This window comes from Miniopterus natalensis, chromosome 20, assembly GCF_054644295.1.
Source record: "Miniopterus natalensis isolate mMinNat1 chromosome 20, mMinNat1.hap1, whole genome shotgun sequence".
Lineage (NCBI taxonomy): Eukaryota > Metazoa > Chordata > Mammalia > Chiroptera > Miniopteridae > Miniopterus > Miniopterus natalensis.
The window spans coordinates 2,539,867-2,560,285 of NC_142100.1; positions in this window are offsets into that span (position 1 = coordinate 2,539,867).

The following is a 20,419-nucleotide window of genomic DNA, read 5'->3' on the forward strand; positions in this document are numbered from 1 at the left end:
GAAAATCAGTGAGTGATTTGGTTTTGCTAATTATTATGCCTAGGAGGGGACCCTTTGCCCACTTCCCGTTTCCCCAACTCCCTGCCTCTCCCGTCACTACTTAGAAAGGCGGAGGGTCCTATCTTTTCTTTGAGTTGTTGACATCTGGCAAGTGTCTGCTGCTTCTGTCCTGCTCATAGCAAGTCCTCAGGTTAAAATACAAACACATTTCTTGAGATAAGTTAGGAGAGTTATGTGTGCAAAGCATTCAACGAGGCAGGAAGAGTTCTCACTCTTCATAATTCATGTAGAACTCAAGCAAAAACTCACTCAGCCCTCACCACACACCACCTCGTTGTTCATCACTTGCCCTAATGCGTTCATCTCCAGGCTCCCTGCGGGCTGCCTCAGTTCCTCTTTAAATTCCTACCAATAAGCACAGACTTAACACGAAGTCAGATTTAATGAATATTTATTGAATTAAATGAAATTGTGTATCTTGATTGCCCAAGGATACTGGAAACATTTCAAAGACAGGAACTATATTTTCTGCTTCTTTGTATCCCCTTTCCTCTTCCTTTACCCCACAATGATACTCAAAAAACAATTAATAAATATTGATAATATTTGCAGTAAGGAACAGAACAACACAGCAGACCTAGAACCCCAATGCTGCCAGGAGCCCCCCCAAGCACCCAGCTCAGGCCTGGATCCTGTGACAACAGTCCTGCTAGAGGCCATGGCCGTCTGCCGGGGCAGCTCCAGTCCTGGGCACGCACTGCTTGCCAACGCAGCATTTCAGGAGAAAGTCTCTTTTATATTGAGGTACAGTTTGTCTTCCTTTAGCTTTCATCTTCAGTTTAAAAATCTATCAGTTGGAGGAATACAAAGCACTTTAAAACCTACTTTTCACAAGATAGCCCATCACATATTCAAAGACAGTTCTTGAATCTATTTTCTGTGAGAAAAACTTCAGTCCATTACATGACATAATCTTAGTTTCTTTGTCACCCGGGTCTCTCTGATTTTTCATTTGGCTCTTCTCTTGGAATTAGTTATCGTTATTTTTAATTGAGAATTCACTCTGTGCCAGGCATCGTGGTAAATTGCTTACAGTTTGTCTCTTCTAGTTCCCCTAAACTTATGAATTAGGTATAATTTCCACAGCTGAGCAAACTGAGGCTGAGTGGGGATAAGTAAGTTGCCTGGATAGCGAACAGCAGAGCTGGGACTGGCATCCAGAACTGTCGCTTCCCAGGCCATGCCCATCTCCGCGGCGCTGCACTGCCATCCCCAGGTCAGTTGCATCCGTCTGCTCAGCCCTGTTCATTTGTCATCTTTTTGGCCTATTTTCCCCATTTCCTCTACTATTTTTGTAAAGAAATGTGCCTTCCTCCTAATGTTGAGTAATTTTTTCCCTTTAGGTATTCTTCTTGCTACTTCTAGTACAAAGCCATCTCCTTTTTGTTCTTTAGCTTAAAAATTTTGTTTTCAGCTTTGCAGGGTGACTGGTCTAATTTATCAAAGTCCCGTCCAGGCACATTAGCTGTCACAGTCATCGCCACGTGGGATACCAGGCAGAAGCATGTCTACCTGTTACCATACTTTCATGTACCTAAGATGACGTTCCAGTTACCTTGGCAACATGGCCAAATGAATAAAGGGAGTGAGAAGGTGTCTGCAAGGTTGGGGAATCCGCTGGACATCGCTCATGAGTTCCTTGGCAGAACTGCAAATTCCAGGTGGTGGTGGCCAAATGCTGGGGGCAAACAACATTGTGGTTAAAGAGGCAAAAACCAAACCAAAGCAATGCCAAAGCATTATGTGACAGCAGGTGTTGTCACCCCAGGATGAGAAGAGAAAATGAGACTTAAGGCCTGAATTCAGAAATATTGGGAGTGGGATGTACACTGGGTCAGGATGAGAGGCTGCGGAAAGAGACTGTGAACAAAGAAAGGGTAACAGAGCCTCCGATTTTGGGGGCAGAGATGGAGGCTCAGAGTCAGACTTTATCATCTGAAGCCACCGGCAAGTCGAAATAGAAATAGGGGAACCAGTGCTTTTTTGTTAAACTTGGTTTTAATCATACGTTTTTCTCCCCTCCAGAGCTGTTCTAAAATGCCTACTCAAATAATGAACATTTTCAACCAACTGACTCATTAGGCAAGAAGAGTGCCTACATGTGCCACTGTGTAGCCTGGACTCTGACCTCTGTGCTGGGAGGTGGAGTGGTTATAAAGTCCATCATTTGGCTGCCACCTCATAAACACTGGGAATGAGTGTTTTTGTTGCTTTTTCAAATAGTGACAGCTTGACCTACATTTAGTATTCTAGGTGACACATCTAGGACAAGCACTCACATTTAATGGAGAGTCTGAGGTGAGGTAAAGGAAAACAGCAGGGAGAGAGAGTGGGAGGAGGGAGGCAGGCAGAAAGAGAGCATGGTTTTCTAATTCATGAAGTTATTATAGTACCATGTTTCTTACTATAATAAAATACACATAATGTAAAAATTCATGAGATTTTTAAGCATCTTGAGGTGATGGTTCAGTGACATTCGATATGGTCACATGGTTGTGGAACCATCACCTCCACCCCATCCCCAGGTGGTTCTCACCTTCCTGCACAGAATCCCTGTACCTGTTACATTAAATAGTAGCTCCTCACGCCCCCCAGCCTGGATCCCGGCGACCATCGTGTCCCTTTCTGTCTCTGTGAATTTGACATTCTGAGTACCTTATGTAAGTGTAATCATATCGTATTTATTCTTTTGTCACTGGCTTATTTCACTTTGCACAATGTCCTCAAGTTTCCTTCCTGTTTTAGCTTGTGGGGGTTTCCTTCCTTTTAAAGGCTGGCTAGGATTCCATTGCAGGGATACACCATTTTTTGTTCATACACTTGCCACAGAACCACACTTTTTGAGGCAGAAAAATGCTGCTATAAGTACTAAGTTCAGGGCTCCCTAAAGTTAGCAGAATCACTAGGAGGGCTACGGAAGAAGGACTCTATGATAACGGTTGGACCTTACACCATGGGTGAAGATCCCTGTGGAAGACACCGCCTCTGGTGGTGAGCTCCAAGGTGCTGGAGTCAGCAGGGCAGCCGTGGAGAAGAAAAGCTTGGTGGGCAATGGGTCAGGGACTAACAGAAACCCAAGGAATAAACTGGAACCCATGAAGACAAATTGGAGCTCACCCTTAAGGACAAAGTAGAACCCACACTCATCTCCCCCACATCCAACTCCACTAGCACAGGAAGAAGCTGGTGCCCTCCCATGGACCTGCAGAAAACCTGGCAGAGGACTCAGTGGAGATGAAGGGGAAGAGCCAGTGGGACCTGGAGGATCTTTGGCCCCATTACTGCCCAATGCTGAGGAGATGAGCCAGCAGATAAGCACATCACAGGTAAATGGGTGTGTCACCTGAGGCCTTACGCCCAACCTTCCTACTATAATCACTGCTGCTTCCCTCTCACCTTCCACATTTTATGAAAATTTCCCTTGAGGCCAACTTAACCCAGAACCATACAGGGAAGGGGACTCTGGGAAACATAGTTCTAGGTTAGTTAAGTTGACACAGTATGAAACCACTTCAATATCTTAAGAACTATTTAGAGGTAATTATTTCAACATGTCAAATTCCAAGTGCTTCTGAGGCCTTCAACAATTAATGGTTTTAAAAGAACTGGAGTAGACCCAATGTTCTTCTCTTTTGCTGTGAGATAGTTGGGATGGAGACATCTAAGTGACAGCATCAGGGTCTCGATTGTCTAAGTCATGATAAAACATACCCTTAATCAGAGTTTATATCAGACAAAAGAATGAAAGGTGGAAGATTCAGCATCATGCAGCAAGTTCCTTTGTCTCTGCTCACCACTGCGTTGTGGAGGCCTGAGGATTGAGTTCACTACTCTTCACCCTTCTCATTGAGACAGTGAGGCTGTTGGTGCATGTGAAGAGGTCCAGACTACTCAGTGTGTGTGTGTGTGTGTGTGTGTGTGTGTGTGTGTGTTGGGGATGGAGAGAGTGAGAAGAGGGTTCAGAGAAAATGTCATTCTTCTGGGTCTTGGCTCACACAGGAAGTGAGCTGGACACCTTTCCCATTGTCAGTCCCCCTGGGGGCATGTTCTAATGACACTGATTAGTTATTAATAATAGAAATGGAGCTTTTAAGACATTATAAGCATGGCCACTTGAGCAGCTTCACCAGGAACCTTCAATTTCCCACTTCCCAGGGAACTATCTCTCCATTCCCCGCAGACCACTGGGGGAAGGGTTCCAACAAGGAGGAGCTGGACCCATGTGCAGTGAAGTTGGGGTGATGTAGGGAAGGTACTTTTCTGTCAGTCTAGCCTGGGAACCATGGATTGACTAGAGGAGGTGGGGCCAATGCAAGCCCATCACAATTTGGCAGTACATAATCCCCCAGACAAAGGGGCTCACTCTCTTAGCTCTTGTGAAGTTCTCTTGCATTTGTCTGTGTCCCCTCCATAGCCCTCCATGTGGCCCTACACGCGATGGACTGATGGGTTGCAACTGGGAACACAAACTAAGCTGGCTTAATGCTGGACTGGACACTGCTCCAACATGGAACGAAAACTCTGGGCAATGGCTTTAGTTCTTGTCCTAGTAAAGGCCCAGATGAGCTTTCTTCTTGGTGGGATGAAGGGAAATGGGACCTTGGAAACTCAGGGGTTTAATTCCACAGCAGTAAAGCCTTTTACAGCCTCTCATCCTCCTGTGGGGGCCTACGAAATTCTTATTCCAGCAGCACCCCAAGAAACCCACATCGCCCAGCAGCAGGTGGAGAAACGGAGAGCTCCTCGCTGATAACAATACCAACTAGGCCACTAAACAGTGGTGGTTCCCACAGTTTTCGTCTATGACCCAGTTATTACCTCTTCCTGCCTGCTCCGGGGGCTGGCTGCCCACAGTATACTTGGCTCATCTGCCCCTCTCCTCGGCCCCTTTTTTGACAGCTGCATCGTGACCATATCCCAGCTTGTTAGCAGCCTCCCTGGAAGGAAAGTGACAGAGAAGTACAGAAACTCAAGTCTCCCTTGCTTAGGAGCTCCTGTCAGATTCCTTGGGGATGGAAAATGACACTGTTGGCTAGGATTGCCCATGGAGTTGGTTTGTTTTATTGTGTGGCTGGTTTGTAAGTTTGTAAGTTTGTTCTATCAGGGAGGTATCTACACTCTGAAATATATCTTACTTTCCATTTATTTCTTCATTGAGTTATTACTTCAATAAATATGTAAGACATTGTGAAACAAATATGAATATAAGGACTTGCTGTCCTTGAGTCAAGTGGGTGGTGGGAGACACAGGCCCAGTACATTTAACTCAGTCATTATAATACAATGTGGGAAGTCATGACACGGAAATATGCAGGATATGAGTGTGTTATAAAAAAGGAGCATTAACATCTGGAGAAATTAAAGGCTTCTTGGAGGAAGCAATATCTGAGCGTATCTTTGTGCTGTTACTCTGCATGTGACGGGCATCGTGCTGGGCAGGTGGAAATGAGTCTGTTTAGTTGTCTATTGTTATGTAATAAACCACTTCCCAAACACAGTGCGTGGAAACAACAGCTCTTCCTCTGCTCCTGATCCTGCCGCGGGGAGAGGGCTTGGCAGGCTGGCTTGCCTCTGCTGCTGTGATGTCGGCTGGGGCGGTTCAGCGAAGGCGGGAAGGCCCAGGGTGGCCTCTCACCCGCGCTGCCTTCGCTGCAGGGGCTGGGGCGGCTGGGCCCGGCTGAGCCTCTCCCCGCACCTCCCAGGGCTCCGCTCTCTCCCTGTGCCTCCTTCTCCGACAGGGTGGCCAAGCCTCCTTGAATAGCAGCTGGTGTCCAAGAGGGAGAGAGGGTGCTGCCCATCTTCTGTAGGTCTAGGGCCAGGAGTGGCATCGTGTCACTTCCACCACCCTCCACTGGCCACAGCGAGCCACAGGCCAGCTCAGATGCGAGGGAACTGGAAATGGCCTCCCCTCCTGATGGGCTGGCAGGGAGGGCTGGTGACCACCGTCAGGGACACTCGACCATGGGGAAAAGGAACATGAATCAGACCGAGCTTCCTTCCTGAAGGAGTTCACAGTCTACCCTCCTGTGAAGATGGACGCACACTGTGCACAGAGTATAGCAAACCCTGAGCTCTGCAGTTTGTTCCCGGGGGCGGTGGCATGCAAGCCTTGATCCCTATGTGGTTCTGTGTTCAGCTTTTGGTTTAGGAAGATTTTTGGTTACCTGGTACCCTCAGGGTAATACCATCCTTTCCCTGGAATGTTGTTCCTCCCTTGCAGAATGTTTAAAGCACTAAAAGGACAGAGAGCTGGTGATCATCGAGTTTATTGAGCAAGTTACATGAACTGTTCTCTGTCAGTTTGCTCCTAACTGTTTAATAATTTCTTATATAAATTAGTAAATTATTATTGGTTTGAGACTTATTTTCATAATTTGGTAGCTAGGTTATAGGGGAGCAGCTAATTTTTACCTCCTTTAAAATTCCGCAGTGGCTGCGATTTATAAAAAAAGGACCCAGGAGCTATGTGTGGCTGCAGTGGCCCAGCCAGTGTAGCAAGTCGTCTCCCCTTTGCACACGTCAGGCCACTATCTCCAGCTCCGCCTCACTCACCTGCTGTCAGCTGTGTTTTGTCTCCTAAGCTGACTTCACCTGTGCACAAAAGGGTCCCCCTGTGCTTTGCGCCGGGCCCTGCATCCCTCGGGGCTGGCTCCCATCCTCGGAGGAGTGCCTCTCCCTTCCTGTGCACGATGCCGCCAGTCTGCTGGAGGCATGAATCAAAAAGAACAGCCTGTTTGCCAAGGGAATGTATTTGTGCAAAACATAGCTCAGCACATGCTGCATGAAGTGGAAACTCGCAGCACCTGCCAACCCACGGAGCCTGCTCACAGCTTTTCTCTGCACCCCGCCCCTTCTCGGAACAGCCGCTGTGGTTCTAGGAATCACAGGTAAGCAGCTGTTCTGGAAAGAATGCAGGACTGCATGGGCTGTCTGAACCAAGGCCTAATTTGTGCTTCAGCAGATGGGAAGTACTGGCGTGATTTGCCTGCAGGAAGTTGAAAGCTGTAGGGTGAAATCTGAATGATGTTTATGTTTGCAAAGGGTTTTTATCCGGGACTTTTAACTGAGGAAATCTGCCCTAAGTATACACCCAGATAAACTAATGCTCAATGGTCGTGGAAGCTATTTAATGAAACTTATAGCAAACATTTATTGCAGGTCCATTATAGTCAAGAACTGTGCTAGATGACGTAGGAAAGGTAGAGGTACTTTTATCAGGGTCTGATTGTTTTTTTGGCCCCAATTAAGTTTAGAAAACAAACGGTGTTTTATTTGTGTTCCCCATGGATCCTGGTGCTGTGATTGGTGACTGAGCTCAGGATTAGAATCAGTCGATGCATATGGGGCTTTATTCATTTATCTATTTTTCAAGGCATGGCTTTTGTCGCATCTTTAAAATATTGCAAAGAAGTCTGAGGACTTGTCCGGTGTCTTGTTTCTGCAGCTGGACAACTTGTGCTTTATTCAGCAGCCCACTGGACTGTCCCTTCTTCAGGAACACAGACACCGTCCAAAAATGTCCTGACATCCTTGGTTTGTTTCTTGTTTTTAAATTTGTATTGATTTTAGAGAGAGAGGAAGGGAGAGGGAGAGAGGGATAGGTACATGGATGATGAGAGTCATGGATCGGCGGCCTCCTGCGCACCCCACCAGGGATCGAGCCCCCAACCCGGGCACGTGCCCTGAGAGGGAATCGAACCCTGACCTCGCGGCTCATAGGTTGACGCTCAACCACTGAGCCACGCTGGCCGGGCTCTGCCCTCTCCTCCAGGAGCCTGACTCCTTTAGGTACCTCCTATCAGTGGAATCGTGCAGGATTTGTCATTCTGTGTCTGGCTTATTTCTCTTAGCCAATGTCCTCCAGCTCCCTCCTTCTTGCAGGCACAGGATTTTAAAGCCACTGCGCTCAGGCCCATTTGGGGAGGCCCCAGTTCATTCCCAAATAGAGCCTCACTCCCGGCTTTCCCTAGCGCTGCACTTTCTATGTCGCCGTTGCCTTAGGCCAGGTGAGCAGCAGCCGTGAGTCTGCCCATTGTCGCCTGTTTTAAGTGGAGGCTGAGCTTGGGGGCAATGAGGGGCAGGGAATATTAGCGCCTTCATTTTCAACCTTCCCACTGATGAGAAATGGCACCGCCAATTTCTTTACTGGTTTACCTGTTAAATAAGAGCATCCCTCTAAGACACATGGTAGATTTTTCCTAGAGGCAACACAACCTATATCCATACCAGTGAAATAACAGTTTCTCCATTAGCAAGACCCTGGGTCTAATCCTTAAACAATTGTTTTTGTTATGATGCTAAAAAAAAACCCCTTTGGATCCTTTTCTGCTTCAACTAAGAGGCCTTGAGAATATCATAAAAGAATGACAGTTGCTTTTAATGGTTCTCTGTCCCTATTTCTCAGGGACTGGCCCTTGAAAAGGCACAGGCTTCAGGATCTCCCTTTGTTGGAGGTGTGTGGCCATGGGGATGTTCCCAATTCCTCTCGCCTCTTTCTGCTTCAGAAAGCAGTGCGAATGGGGCAGAGGAGCAGGCTCCCCTCAAACAAGTTATTACTAGGGATTCCCTTAGTGAAGTGTTTTGAGAGGCTGGAACTTAGAGAAAGCACGAGCAACACAGCAAGAACAAGTGGCCTAGAATTCTGACAGGGAGGGACGTGCCCGAAAACCTGGGGCTTGTCTGTGTGCGGTGCTGAGGAGCCTTCTGAGAAAGGACGGGTCGGAGGGAGAAGGTGGCAGAGAGACAGGCAGAAACCAGCCCCTGTGTCCGGGGCAGAGGGGAGGGTGTGCCACCCACATTGTCTTCACCCTGCCCCATGCGTTCTACATCCCCGGGAGGAAGGGGAGGGGAGGACAGGGCCTGCAGATAAGTGACACAGAAAGGACAGTTTTATCAAAAACTGAAAAATTTTGGAGCATAAGGGTTTTGGAGCCCTTAGCCTCAGCGTCCTTTCAATGAGAATAACTAGGTCAGCAAAGTTGTCTCATTTTGCCATGGCACTGCCAAGTCCCCTCTCAGAGTCTTCTGCCAAATGCCAAGCCCCTGGTCTTTCCAGTGCCCCAAGCTGCCCCTTGAAACAGCCCTAAGCTTCAATTCCCTTTCACTGTCTTATTCCCGGAGACACCCAGGAGGGAGAGGCCTTTCTTTCTGCGCTCTGTCCCTCTCTCGCGGGCTCCTCGCCCTTCCCCGTCGGCCTGGTCATCATTCCTGCTGGGCCTGGGCAGGCACCTGGAGACCTCCTGCTACAGGGAGCAGCAGCGCTGACGGGGCTCCGGCTGCTGCGTCCTGAGATCCCACCGCCCTGTCTCCGTGGGGCTCTCCTGCCCCTGGCCGAGCGGCCGGCTGCTAAGGCCCCTCTGTCCCTACAGACCTGGCATTCCGCTGTCTGCTGACTTTGGCTCAAGGCCTCCTGAGGTCTGACTCAGGGCACTTCTGCCGCATCTTCCCTCCTAGTGCTCCCAGCCCCAGCTCCATCTCTGTTTCCTTCACAAATATCAGAGGACGCGCAGGAGCAGCACCCCGTTCCACCTGGGCTGAGAGCGCGCCCGGCCTCTGCGGTTTCTCTCTCTGGCTTCACGGCCTCTGATGAGATTCAAGGGCCTGGGGAGAGGACAGATTCTCCACCAATTGTAATTCTCCACCTTGTAGGTGCATCAAGATTGTAGATTGAGACAATAATGTCATTTTTTCCCAGAAATTTTGACTTCCTGCCTTCTAAGCAGGAACACTGGCTTTTCATGCTCATTTGGCTAAAGAAAGACAGGTTTTGTAGGATCAGCTTGCAGAAGCTGCTTGAAAAGATCTGCCCATCCTGTGCTTCGGGAAAACCTCAGCTCCTTGTGCCAGGTGTCTCTGAAGAAGAGAAACAATGCTTTGGGGAGGGGAGAGCAGGACAGAGACGATTTCTCAAGCCCAGGGTGGGGAAGGTGAGCCACAGATTGTGCTAAAGTGGGGGCCTGAGACTCGCCTTCTTTTGGGAGCAAATGAGGAACAAATAAAGAGCTGTAAGGAACTCCGAGTGGGTGGGAATGGCTCTGTGGGCTGCAACGGGGCATCCCCGGGCCTGGGCTGCCCGTCTGCGCTTTGAAGTCATCTGGTGCCTGTGTCCCAGCCTGTAACTCAAGTCACCTATTTCCTCATGACTTTCTGATCCTTCTGAACACAGGGTCTCAGGGTCAAGGCTCCCATCCCCAAATATGGCCTGTAAGTGACAGAGCCACACAAATTCCAGGTACCGTTTGGGGCAGGGCAGTGGGGATGCCAGCAGTCATTGGTGAGAGCTGAACACAAAAGTCCTCTCCTGGTCCGTGTCGGCCTCCTGGACTTTCGGGCAACTGAAGGGGGAGGATGGGCCCTAGTAAGTCTGGGATCGGATTTCCCCCAACTCAGCTATGATTTGATTCTTTCCTTATTTCATTTTTGAGACACAATTCACGTAGCACAGAAGTCATGCTCTTAAAGTATACAGTTCACTGAGTTTTAGTGTATTGACAGAGTTTTGCAATCACCATCTAATTTCAGAACATTTTCACTACCCAAAAAACCCCTCTGTACACATTTTCAGTCACTCCATTCTTCCTCCCCTAATCTCTTTTCTGTGTCTACAGATTTGCCCGTTGTGGACCTTTTATATAAGTGGAATCACACACTGTGTAGTCTTTGGTATCTGGCTTATTTCATTTTTTAAAAAATTGTTGAAATATTCCAGATGTCCCCCCATTTCCCCCCTTTAACCCCTCCTCCCAGCCCCTTCACTACAGCTTGTCTGTACCCATAGGTTATGCACATATGTATATAAGTCCTTTGGTTAATCTCTTTCCATCTCCCAGCCCCACCCTCCCCTCTGAGATCTGTCTGTCTGTTCCATGCCTCCATGCCTCTGGACCTATTTTGTTCATCTGTTTATTTTGTTCATTAGATTCTACTTATAAATGAAACCATGCGATATTTGTTACTCTCTGACTGGCTTATTTCACTCAGCGTAACATTCTCCAGGTCCATCCATGCTGTCACAGAGGGTAAGAAAGCCTTCTTTTTTATAGCTGCATAGTATTCCATGGTGTAAACGTACCACACATGGCTTTTTTATCCACTCATCTACTGATGGGCACTTGGGCTGCTTCCAATACTGTGTTAAATAAGAGTGGTGAAAGCAGACTCTTCTGTCTTGTTCCTGATCCTAAGGGAAACGCTTTTAGTTTTCGACCATTGAGTATGATGTTGGCTGTGGGTTTGTCATATATGGCCTTTGTTATGTTGAGGCATGATCCCTCTATTCCCACTTTGCTGAGTCTTTATCATAACTAGGCGATCGATTTTGTTGAATGCTTTTTCTGCATCTATTGATATGATCATGCAATTTTTATTCTTCATTTTATTTATGTGATGTATCACTTTTATTGATTTGCAAATATTATACTAGCCTTGCATCCCCAAAATGAATCATGTGTATGGCCATCGTGCATGATCTTTTTAATGTATTGCTGGATCCAATTTGCTAATATTTTGTTGAGGATTTTAACATCTATGTTCATCAGGGATACTGGTTTGTATTTTTCTTTCTCTGTAATGTCTTTATCTGGTTTTGGGATTAGGATGATGCTAGTCTCATAAAAAGAACTTCAAAGTGTTCCTTCCTCTTGGATATTTTGGAATAGTTTGAGGAGGATACTTGTTAGTTCTTCTTTGAGTGTTTGGTGAAACTCTCCTGTGAAGCTGTCCAGCCCAAGACGTTTGTTTGCTGGGTGTTTTTTGCTTCGATTTCATCATTTGTTATCCGCCTATCCAGGATTTCTGATTCTTCCTGATTGTATTCGTTTTGCAAGATTTTATTTTTCTAGTAAATTCTAGTAAATTATGCATTTCATCCAATTTGCCCAGTTTGTTGGCATTGTGATATTGTAACAGTATTTTGTTACAATCTTTGGATTTATGGTGTCCATTGTTACTTTGCCCCTCTCATTTCTGACTATTTATTAGGTCCTTTCTTTTTGTTTCTTGATGAGTCTGGCTAGCCGTTCATAAATCTTGTTTATCTTTTCAAAGAACCAGTTCTTGGTTTCATTGATCTTTTGTATTGTTTTTTCAGTTTCCATGTCATTTATTTCTGTTCTAATCTTTATTATTTCCTCCCTTCTTCTTGTTCTGGGCTTTAAAATATATGTTTTTTATTGATTTCAGAAAAAAAGGAGAGGGAGAGATAGAAAGGTCAATGATGAAAGAGAGTCATTGATCGGCTGCCTCCTACATGCCCCCTTCTGGGGATCGAGCCCACAACACGGACACGTGCCCTGACCAGGAATCGAACGGTGACCTCCTGGCTCATAGGTTGATCCTCAACACTCAGCCACGCTGGCTGGGCTCTGGGTTTTTCTTGTTGTTCTCATTCTAATTCTTTGGTTGTAGGGTTAGAGAGTTTATTTGAGCTTTTTCTTGCTTCTTGAGGTAGGTTTGTAATGCTACAAACTTCCCTCTCAGGATGCTTTCTTGGTGTCCATCCCTCAGATTTTGGTATTCTGTGTGTTCATTTTCATTTGTTTCCAGGAAGTTTTTATTTCTTCCTTGATCTCGTTGGCAATTCATTCACTGTTTAATAATATGCTATGTGTTATTATGTGTTTGAATGTTTTCAAGTTTTTTTTTTATTGCAGTTGATTTCTAGCTTCATGCTATCATGATCTGAGAAGATGATTGATATGATTTCAATCTTCTTAAATTTCTTAAGGCTTATTTTGTGTCCTAACATATGGTCCATCTTTGAGAATGACCCATGTGCACTTGAAAAGAATGTATATTCTGTTGCTTTTGGATGAAATGTTCTGTAACTATTAATTAGATCCAACTGATCTAGTGTGTCATTTAAGGTCTCTGTTTCCATGCTGACTTTTTGTCTGTAAGATCTATCCAGTGATGTCAGTGGGGTGTTAAAGTCCCTACTATGTCTGTATTGCTGTCTAGCTCTCCCTTAAGGTCCATCAAGAGTTTCTGTTATGTGTTTAGGTACTCCTGTGTTGGGTGCATATATGTCAGCAATGGTTGTATTTTCTTGTTCGATTGACCCTTTAGTATTATGTGGTGACCTTCTTTGTCTCTTGTTATGGCCTTTGTTTTGAAGTCTATTTTGTCAGTTATGAGTATTGCTACCCCAGCATTTTTTTTTTCTTTCCCATTTGCATGGAATTATTTTTCCACCTCTTCCTTGCTCAGATTCTTCTCCTTCTTGTACCCCTATAATGTAGATGTTATGTTTTATGTTGTCCCAAAGTGAGTCCTTTGTTCTGAGGTGGGTCCCTTGTTGACAGCATATATATTGGTCTGGTTTTCTTATACATTTGGCTACCCTATGTCTTTTGATTGGAGCGCTTGGTTCATTTACATTGAAGGTTATTATTGATAGGTACTTATTTCTTGCCATTTTTTCTTTATAGCTTTGTTCCTCTTCCTGTATCTCTCTCTAGTTTCCTTTTCTTAAAGCGGTTCCTTTCACATTTCTTGCAGTTCTGGTTTGGTGGTAATGTACCCGTTTACCCCCCCTCCCCCTTTTTTTTTTAGTCTGGGAAGCTCTTTATTTTGCCTTCAATTTTAAATGATAGCCTTGCTGGATAGAGTAGTTTTGGATTCAGTCTCTTTGTGATAAAAAGAAATCACTTTGTGTACTTCATGGCACTCCCTTCTGGCCTGAAGTGTTTCTATTGAGAAATCAGCTGAAAGTCTCATGGGAACTACCTTGTAGGTAACTTTCTGTCTCTTGCTGCCTTTAAGATTCTTTCTTTGTCTTTAACATTTATCATTTTAATTACGACGTGTCTTGGTGTTGGTCTTTTGGGTTTATCTTGATTGAGATTCTCTGTGTCTCCTGAACTTGTGTGAAGTTTTCCTTCACCAGATCAGGGAAGTTTTCTCATTATTTTGTCAAACAGGTTCTCTATTCCTTGCTCAGATTCTTCTCCTTCTTGTGCCCCTATGATGTAGATGTTATGTTTTATGTTGTCCCAAAGTTCCCTTAAACTGTCCTCCTGCTTTTTAATTATTTTTTCTAATTGCTGAACTGGCTGGCTTTTTTTTTTTTTTCCTACTTTGTTTTGTAATTTGCTGACTTGGTCCTCAACTTCTTCTTATCTATTGTTGATTCCTTCCAGGGTGTTCTTTATTTTATCTATGCCGTTCTTCATTCCAGTTGGTTCTTAGTCATGGTTTTTATATCTTTTTTCATGCTGATGTAGTTTCCACTATGGTCCTTGTAGTTCTCATTAAGATGCTTTTGTTCTCACTAAGTTGTTTGCACATCTTTACAACCATTACTTTGAACTCTACCTTATAAGTTGTTTGCCTCCATTTCATTTAGGTCTTTTTTCAGCAATTCCTCCTTTACTTTCACTGGGGGGTTTTTCTTTGTCTCCCCATTTTAGCTGTCTCTTTGTGTTTGTTTCTATGTATCAGGTAGAGCTACTGTGACTCCCAGTCTTCGTGAGGTGGCCGTATGTAGACAGTGTCCTGTGGTACCCAGTGGTGGAGCCTCTCTAATCTCCTGCTCTAGGTTTGTCCCTCGTGTGGGTTATTTGTTCTGTTTTGTTGTAATTGGGTCTTGATTGTTGATGCTCTATTTGAGGGTGCAGTCTCCCCTCAGGCTTGCTGAAGGCAAGGCTCAACCCCAACCAGGTTGTGTCAGCTGCTATAGAGGTGCTGACAGAACACCACCAGACAAAACAAGAACCAATGACAACACAAAACAAAAAACAATAACAACAAGAGAGACTAAAAAAGAAAAAGAAAAGGAAGAAAAGAAAACAATGATTACTAAAAGGCATGAGACCCAAGGAATTAGGGGGAGGGGGGAACCAGAAGGAGACCACGGAAGCAAATACAAGAGAGAAATGAGCTTTGGACCTGCTCTTCATGTAGCTGGCTGGAGTTTACTTGGATGTTGTTGATTCTGGCCCTTGGTGTGTCTGTCCTGGGACTCCGGGGAGGTTCTCTGCTGCAGGCCAATGTGAATCACTGTCCATTCCTGGCCCTGGGCAACCTGGCAGAAGCCTGGCAGGGCACAGCCCCAAGTCGTATGGCAGGCAGGACCACCATATCCCAGAGGCTGGTCTGCCTTGGGTCTCACACCTTGAATGTCCCTGTTCTGAGCTGTTCTCCCTGCCCCTATGGGCCTGGGCTCTGCAGGGGTTTTCTGCGTCCCAGCCAGGATGGTTTGAACAAACTTGTACTGGGAGTGGTGTTCCTAGAGTGTAAGTGCGGAGGAGGGGGCACTTCTTCTTCTTCCAGTGCATCTGTTCTGCCTGGCTTGCTGGCACCCCCTCACTGCCACCTCAAGCAAGAGGGGCTTTAAATATTAATAAAAAATAGAAAAAATACATTTTAAAAATTAAAAAATCAGCCCAGCTTGGCACTCCAAACTTTCAGCGCACTTCCCTGGCTGAGTGGGGCTTCTGCCAAGGCTCCTTCTGACCATGCCCGATGTCCAATTCCCCAGCAACAGGCCCGCTGCAGGTGCGCAGATTTCCAGTCCAGCAGTTCAGCACTTCCCCCCTTGCCTGGGTTGCTGCATCAGGCAGAAGCAGTCATTCTGCAGGTGGGGTAAAGGGCCCTCCCCAGCACTCCAGTTGACAGGACTGATCTTTCTTCTTGGTCCCCACTGTCCACTTCACGTCCTATTCTCCTAAGAGTTCCCACAAGTCTGCAGCATTTTCAGTGTCCATCTGGCTTTCGGTTCTAGCATCACCCTCCCAGACACACCCTGCAATTTCCTACCCTGGCCTCTGGAAGTGGGGCTGCGCATCCCAGCCTGGCCTGTATGTTGGAGGCGAGGCCGGGTGGTGGCCCTGAAGCAGGTCCGCTGGATGTAGGTGATGGAGCAGGTGCGCTGGGGGCACATGATGGAGCAGGTGCGCTGGGTTGAGGCACTGGGTAAGGCAGCTGTGGGGGCCCGGTCCTACTGACAGGACCCAGGGCTGGGGTGCCAAGCCCCTGAATCAGGGCAGGGCAGTCGGGGAGGCTGGGTCACGGCAGTGGGGCTGGGTAGCTGACGCTCCGGGTGACACTGGGTCGCAGCCTCTCCCTGAAGCCTCCTCCCAAGAAGGACATTGCAGATCCTCCAAAATGTCCCCCTCTACAGTCCTGTGTGGCTAGAAACACTCTTCTGAGAAGCCCGTGGGAGTGGCCAGCAGCTCCCCTGCCAGGAGAACCCGAACCACCTTCCCAGAGCCCAGAATCCACAGGCAGACACCCATCCACATGCACAGACACATGCTCTCCCCCATACAAGCTCACCACCCACCCTCACTCCGCTCCTGCTGCCCCCTTGTTGGAATCCCCTTGGGGTATCTGCCTCCTTTCACTTCACATGTTTCCAGATTAATCCACTTTGCAACGCGCTCGGTGCCTCCAGACTTTTTCTGACTGAATGACAGCCCATCGTGTGGTTATATCATAGTCTTTGTCCATTTATCAACTGATGAACATTCGGATTTTTTCCACATTTTGGCTTCTATAAATAATTCTGCTCTTTGTATTCCTTTACAAATTTAAGTTTGGACATATTTTTCAGCGCTTTTGAGTGTATATCTAGGAATGTAATTGCTGGACCCTATGGTAACCCCATGATTAATTTTTGAGAAACTACAAAACAGTTTTTCAAAGAGGCTGCACCACTTTTACATTTCACCCGCATGTATGAGGGTTCCAGTTGCCCCACCTCCATGGCAGCACTTACTATTGTCTGTCTTTTCAAAACTTATCATTATAGAAATCCGAGTGGGTAGTAAGTTGTATGTCAGTGGTTTTGATTTGCATTTCCCTAAACGCCAATGCATCTTTTCATAATTTTTTTTAGCTGGCTGCACATCTTCTTTGGAGAAATGTCTGTTTAAAATTTGGTCACTTAAAAAATCAGATTACTTGTCTTTTTCTTGTTGAGTTGTAGGAGTTGTTTATATATTCTGTATGTTAGTTTTAATTTAATTTTGATAAAGTGAGGAAACCTAGTTTTTCTTTTATTCTTTATTTTATTTTTTCTATCACCATTCATCCCCCATGCCCTCTAGCATTCCTTGTTCTCTTGAGTATGTGGACTAAGAGTCATGCCTATTACATTGACTCTTCCCTGAGAGCACCATTTTTGTAACACCCTTTATAATTATTTGCTCAATATTGGCCTTTCTACTTAAACTATAAGCTACATGAAAGCAGATCCTCTATTTTTCTCTTTATCATTGTTCAGTTTCTATAATTTATACTCCTCTAGTGATCTGTTTGCCTGTTTGGGTATCATTATGAAATTATTTTATTTACTGTGGTAAATAAAGTACATATTTTATAATATATTTTGATAGTTATTCTTGTTCTTCCACAAAATTACATATCATGTATATTTTTTCATGTGATTTTTAGAATAAAATTGTCTAATATTAAGAAAAATACTGGTTAATATTTTAAAATATTTATTTATTTAAAAATTAAATACAGTTCCATTTTAGAGCAGTTTTAGGTTTACAGAAAAATTGAGCAGACTATATAAAGAGTCTCCATATACTTCGTTCTCCCTACCCCACAGTTTCCCCTATTTTTAATATTCTGCCTTAACTTGGCTCCTTAGTTATAATTGATACACCATCACTGATACATTATTATTGACTAAAGACCATAGTTTACATTTGGGTTCATTCAGTTGTGGAGTTCTATGGGTTTCAATAAATGCAGAATGTCATGTATCCAGCATTACACTCTCATGCAAAATAGTTTACTGCCCTAAAAATTCCCTGTGCCTCACCTATTCATCCCTCTCCCACTGTCTGCCACCCCCAGTAAAACCCTTGGCAGTGGCTGATTTTGCTATTATCACTGTAGTTTTGCATTTTCCAGAATGTCCTATAGTTGGAATCACACAGTTCATAGCCTTTCAGACTGGCTCTTTCACTTAACAATTTGCATTCTTTCCATTTCTTTTTTATTTTACTTTATTTTTATTGTTGATACTATTCAGATGCACCCATTCCCCCCACCTGCACCCTTTACCCAGCCCGTGTCCCCTTCCCTCTGGCCATTACTGCACTGCTGTCTGTCTATGGGTTTGCACATATGTTCTTTGGCTCATCTCTTCACCTTCTTTCATTCTATCTCTCCCACCCCCTCCCCTCTGACAGCTGTCAGCCTGTTCCCTGATCCATGCCTCTGGTTCTATTTTGTTCACCAGTTTATTTTGAAACAGTAGCTTCCTAAAAAATTAAAAAGGGAACTTCCATTTAACCCAGCACTCCCACTTCTGGGAAAATATCCTAAGAATCCCGAGGCACCCATCAGAAGGAACATATGCACCCCTATGTTCATAGCAGCACAATTTACAATAGCTCAGATCTGGAAACAGCCCAAGTGCCCATCAGTGGACGAGTGGATAAAAAGCTGTGACACATTCATACCATGGAATACTGTGCGGTTGTAAAAAAAGAAGGAACTTCTACCCTTTGGGACAGCATGGGTGGGCATGGAGAGTATTATGCTAAGTGAAATAAGCCAGGCAGGGAAAGACAAATACCATGAATCTCACTTATATGTGTGTGTTTTTATGGTTTGATAGCTCATTACTCTCTACTTCTGAATATTTCCTAAGTGAATGTACCACAACTTACATATCCATTCACCTGAGTTGCTTCTAATTTGTGGCAATTATGAATAAAACCACCATAAACATTTAGGTGCAGGTTTTTGTGTGAACATACCTTAAAACTCACTGGGGGTAAATATTTAGGAATGCGATTGCTGAGTCGTGTGGTAAGACAATGTTTAGTTTTCTAAACAAACTGTCTTTCCAAGTGGCTGTGATATTTTGCATTCCGACCAGCAGCAAATGAGAGTTCCTGTTTCTCTGTCTGTTAGTAATTTAATTGGGATAGAGTTAAATTTATAGATTAAGTTACAAGTACTTGGGTTTTTTATTATATTTAGTGGTATCATCCAAGAATAGAATAGATCTGTCAATGTATGTAATTTTCATTTGTGTCCCCAATACCATTTTAACATTTTCTCTACATATGTTGAAAGACAGTTTCCCACAGATTTCTCATGTTTCTACTTGTCTTGTGTTTCTGCCTTTGCTCCAGTTTATCTTTTCAAGATTGAGTGTCTTCCTCTTGAGCAAATGACAGGCATGCTTAATGCCTAATATAAAAGATTTAGGTTCCCTAAGCTCAGGATTCTTCTTCAGTATTGCAGCTGCCTGGGCAGGTGTCGCCTGGCCCTCTTTCATGTTGTTCCGTGGGAACTAGAGCTCAGGGAATTGGCCCAAGGAAATACTAATACTCTTGGTTACTGTGAGTTATAAATTCTTTGTCTCTGCCCCAGGAATCTGGTGTCTTCTGCCAGCATTAATGAAACTGTGGCAGACTAAATTATTAGTTTTCAAGTAAGGTAAAATAAGATAGTTGTTTAGTAGGGAAAAGATCTTGTTTAGTAGAAAAATATGTTGTTTATGAATAAAAAAGCTATTATTACTAATTAAAGTCTATTTTTAACTTCTATTATTATCAAAAGTGTATTATTTTGTTGTATTTTTACCTCACTAAATTCTTGACACTAGCCTTTAGCTAAGAGTTTATATAGCTATAAACGTAGATATTGATACAGATAGGCGTAGCCATATGAAACCATATTAAGAAATAATTACTGCCCTGGTCAGTTTTGCTCAGTGGTCAGAGCACTGGCCCACGGGCTAAGGGTCCCAGGTTCAGTTCCTGGTCAAGGGCACATACCCGGGTTACAGGTTCTGCACATCCTGGTCAGGGCATGTGCAGGAGGCAACCAATTGGTGTGTCTCTCTCACATCAGTGGTTCTCTCTCTCCCCCTCCCTTGCTCCCTTCCACTCTCTCTCTCTGAAAAAGCAATGGAAAAAATATCCTAGGGAGGATTAACAATAAATAAATAAGTAAATAAATAGATAAATAAATAAATAAAAGAATTATTTAAAAGTCAAGAATAAATGTTTAATTTTATCAAATGATTTTATGGCATCTATGGATATACATTTCATTTACTTTGATCTTTTAATAGGCTAAGTTAGTGAATTACATGAATAAAACTCTTAGTATTTTCCTATTCCTTCTAGGTTTAAACTCTGTTTGGGTCCTGGTATATTATGTTTCTGACCAGTTGTTGAATTATATTTTTACTAATTTTTATTTAGTCCTTTTGTATTCATATTCATAAACTAGTCTTTAAGTTTTGATATTATTGTGGTATATTTATTAAATATATTATCGATACAGAACTCAGGTTGGCTGCCTGCTGCTTTGAAAGCTAACACTCCAGGGACAGGTGCTGGTGCAAGGAAAGAGGGTTTTTCAAGAGCCAGTGTCCTAGGAG